Raw genomic sequence first — 4788 nt, forward strand, 5'->3', positions numbered from 1 at the left:
AAAGCAAGCCAGTTGATTAAATTCAATGGTTACAGTAGAGCTATTAGCCACTGTGCAGGAATAACAAGAATAATTTGTGGAATAAGCATTGGGGAGAGCACAGGCCCTATTTCCATGACAGGCTCCATTCTTCCAAATTCCACCGCAACAGAAGTCACCTTCTCTAATCTACAAGGCTCAGACCCCTTCCTTCTCTGGGAGAGGGCAGATGGGCTAGCATGGGATCAGCCCGACTCTTACATGTGTTTCCCCACAGGCCCCGCTGTTCCAAAACTGACGATTCTACCTTTACAATGGATTCTTACGCACTAGGTTCCAGTCGCTTAATCACAAATGCAAAGAAGGCCGCCCAGGGGCCACTGCCCAGAGTGCGTCCTCTCAGCCTCCAGTGTCAGCGTGTGTTCTGACCCAGTCATGTGTCCCTTTCACCCCCACCTGGGTCTGGCCCTCAAGACACTCAGAACGACTGTGCCCGAGAGTGGAGGTGTGCTCGGCCATTTTATAGTATGAAAGGCCTTTATAAAACACAACAAAATCCAAACAATGCCATCACTCTTTTCCTGGGAGATGATTCTTCCAGTCAGGCTATAGAGAGGTATTGTAGCAGCAACATGAGTGAGGCAGAGTGGGTAGTTCAAACCCACCAGCTGCTCAACAGGAAGATGAGGGTCCCTCGTCATTCTGTCCTGTAGGGAGTCTGTGGCTCAGCACGGACTCAATGACAGTAAGTTGGGTTTGGACTTTGCTGAGTTATTTTGGACACTGTAATGCAGATACGTTTTACCTTTGTTCATCTCGTCTCATACTTGTCAGTCTTGGAAAGACCGCCTCCCATCCTGCATCTTTGACCACAAGGTCTCTCTCTATAACTCAAATGACTAAAATTAGGCTATCCATGATAGTTTAGCTGAGTCACATGCCCTATCTCCTAATCAGAATTCCTTTAAGTATTAATGGCTCCCTTTAATTCTCCTGCCAAAATGGAACCATTTTAGTAGCATTTGACCTATAAACACAGGGAAGCAGAAGCCCCAAGACAAAAAGCAGAGAAAGGGCTCTAGCACACGGGCTGATGCTCTTGCAGCAGATGGAGGCCCGTGCAGAAGGCTCGCTGGCTTCCTTTGGTTTGCTGTCTGATGGCCTGCAAAGATCAACAACCTTCAGCCAAGCAACAGGGCCAGGGTTTGTTTTGTTGTTGTTGTTGTTCACACAAATGGTCTTTACACCCAACAGTGAGATTGTAGGTGGCCCATCTAATCCCAATGACCGCCTTTCATTTCCGTATGTAGATAGCAAATGAGAAAAGTGTGGTGGTCGATTGTGTGTGCCTCGGCACACATATGTGTGCATGTGCATAAGAATAAAGCGGCGATCCATCCTGACAGAGAGCTGGCTGAAAGGCTGTCTAGGCACTCCCTGGGGTTAGGAATGGAAGAGACAAGACCAGGTTTCAGAGAGAGAAAATGGCAGCACAAATTACTTTTGTCTGAGGGGGTGTGTGTGGGGGATGCTTTCTTGCAGAGTTCGGGAAAGGCCCTATTTTGTGTCTTCTAGGAAAGCATTTTGGTGCACAACGCAGACACAACACAAATCAGAACAACATGAAATGGTAGCCGTGATTCCACTCACCCAAACAGCGGGCCTCTGATGCACACTTTCACGAGATTTCTAGGAGATGTCCGCAGTAAAGGCAAGTGACAGAGCGAGCCCTGGTGTGCGTAGACCATACAAGTTTTTATGGAACTGTGTAGAGAGAGAGAGAGGGGGGTGGGAAAAAGTAAGGCTCAAACAAGTGCATAATACCAAAAAACAAAAACAAAAAGAGGAAAAAATGCAAATAAATAGCACACGTCTTTAAAATCTGAGGCAATTGGAATTAGGAGGTAAATGAGTTAAACCTGAAGAATACCCTTCAACAGAGGACTATAGAATAGGGTAGCAAGCGTATTAATAAGGTCACTCATCATGACTCTGACACACTATTACTGTTTAGAAGGGAAATTACCACAATAATACTGTAGTATAATCATTTGTAATACTTCAACTATGATGCCGTCCAGAATATAAGACCTTCAATACGCAAAATTGGATACGGAGAAGAGGTTTTAATGCATCTTACTACCAATGTATGGTTAGTAAGAATGCTCTTCACATTTATAAATAATTCATTTTATCTTAAAGTTCATATGTTGCTTACCCATCTGAATTGAACACTATTTTTGCTTATTTTTTTCCCAAGTACTTGGTAGAGGGAAGCAATATGCAAAGAATGTGGAAATATTTATTGGTGTGAGGTGTTAATGAAGTTGCTTTTCAACTCGTAGCTTTCCTATGTGACACAGTGGAACTGTCCCATGGGCCAGGAGGAGCTCTTTCCCCGCCCCCCAACAGTTTTATCAGCATATAATTCATCTATAATACAATCCAATAGTTTAAGATGCAATCTTTGTGGGAGCAGATCTCCGGGTCTTTTAACTAAAGCTTCATTGGGATATTTTTGAATCATTATTATTTCAGCTAGCAGCAGAGTATGAACTATGAACTGTCAAGCTTCTTTGGAAATACAAAACATGTTGGGAAAGTTCCAATGACCCTGGCGCCCCTTGCCTTGTGAAAAGCACTGTTATAAGCCACAGATAGCTCATTCAGAATTGGGTCCATAATAGCACGTGAGGTCAAAAGACGTGTTGTGTTGGGGTATCAGCTGCCCAAGACCTCTGTAGAGTATTGACAAGCAGAGATGTTCATTTGAGGCCTAACCCACACCATGGTAGTTTTCATTGCCTCAGATGCCTGACAAAGTTGGACATTGAATAAGAAAGACTGAAGAAGAATGGATGCATTTGAATGGTGGTGCTGGAGAAGACCATTGACAGTTCCTTGACCTGCCCAAGCGGAGACATGTGTGTCTTGGAAGAAGTACTGCCAGAGTGCTCCTTATAGACAAGGATGGCGAGCCTTCGTCTTACATACTTTGGACACATCAGGAGAACCAGTCCCTGGAGAAGGACACGATGCTTGTTAAAGTCGGCAGGCAGTATAAGAGAGGATGGAGAACAGTGGCTGCACCGATGCCCTGAAGCATCAGAACAATTGTGAGGGTGCTGCTGGACCAGGCAGCATATTGCTCTGCTGGGCGGAGGGTCGCCACGAGTCGGAACCTACTTGATGGCGCCTAAAAACAATAGCAGGGCTAGCATAGGAATGTTGTCAAGATTGATTATAAAAATTCACACAAAGCACTTAGCACAGTGCTTCCAAAAACTCACTACCACCGTCTCAATTCTGACTCACAGGGACCCTGTAGGACCCAGTAGAGCTGCTCCTGTGATTTTCCAAGATTATAACTCTTTGTTACGTTTATAATGGTAGAAACCCTCATATTCCTCCCACAGAGAGGCTAGTAGATTCAAACTGCTGACCTTATGGTTAACAGCCCAATGCATAACTGCTACACCTCACAGTGCTTGGCATAGACGAATTCCTGAACTGATGCCAAGTATCTTGTTTTCATTCTTGTCACCCTAATTCGAATGTCATGTATCTGAAATTTCGTCAGAAAACTTTTGAGGATCTTCTAACGATCAACTAAGGACCCCTTGTGGCAAAGTGCTTTAGCACTCAGCTGGGAGCCATAGACTGGCAGTTCAAACCCACCAGCCACTAAGAAGGTGGTGGATGTGGCAGTCTGTTCCCATCAAGATTACAGCCCGGGAAACCCTACAGGGCGGTTCTATTTTGTCCTATTGGGTCACTGTAAGGGGGAATCAACTGAATGGCAACAACAAGTGACCAACTCTTTGAAATTACAGAGCGCCTATAATAAGATTTTAAGTTGAACTAATGCAGCCAAGATATTTGCCACTCATCAGGGTCTCTTCTTCCTGAGTCAACACAATTGGGGCAGGAAGAATGCTTTCACTGGTACCAATCCCTGCTCCAGGTTTGGAGCTTAAACTGAGCTATCTTTAGATCACACAGGCTGCTGCTCTTCTTCAGTGTGGACTTAGCTGACTCCTCATTTAAATGGCTGATTGTTTTGAGACCACCCTTTCATGAGAGCCTGGCTTCATGTGGCTCACACTTTGCTAGGACACCCATGTCTTCAGTGATCTCTTCATGAGGTTGAATACCAGGCTGAACCATGTTATAATTATTTTATATTATGGCTACAAACAAGTGAGAGCTCAAAATCCATTCTTACTACTATTGTTCTATAAGTCGCTGGTTTGATTTTCGAGATATCATTGTTATTTTATTGTAGTACATCCTAAATAATTCCCATGTCTAAACCCGAAATACTTGGTTGGCAGAAAGCTCTGGACCATAGTGGTAGCCCAAAATTCACCTGCAGGTTCCCTAAGTTAGCTGATCCTCTGGTGACTCAGCAGTGCACATAAGCTAGGAATAGCAACAGCTCAACTATGAGACAAAGCAATTTAAGTAGAGTTGAACAACAGTGCTTAGACTGGAATGTAACCTCTTATAATTGGATCTCCCATGGACCTAATGTGAAATCATTTTAAATTTTTAGTAGTCCCAGCTTTCTCTTAGATTAAAGTCTATATTAGTTTCATATGGTCACTGTTGATGGAAATTTTTGTTGTCTACCCCACCCTAGTGAATACTTATCTGTATAGGGAAACTGGGATGAGTGGAATTATGAAGACAATAATTAAATCAGTAATGACTTGGGGAAACAGAAGAGAAAGGTTGGGGAAATAGGGAGTCAATATAATTGGGTAAAAGAAGGCAGAAAAGATTCAAAAGTTGATTTGGGCAATGATT

The sequence above is a fragment of the Echinops telfairi genome, unplaced genomic scaffold, assembly GCF_000313985.2.
Source record: "Echinops telfairi isolate 266 unplaced genomic scaffold, ASM31398v2 ScPeMD7_7469;HRSCAF=8507_0, whole genome shotgun sequence".
Taxonomy (NCBI): domain Eukaryota; kingdom Metazoa; phylum Chordata; class Mammalia; order Afrosoricida; family Tenrecidae; genus Echinops; species Echinops telfairi.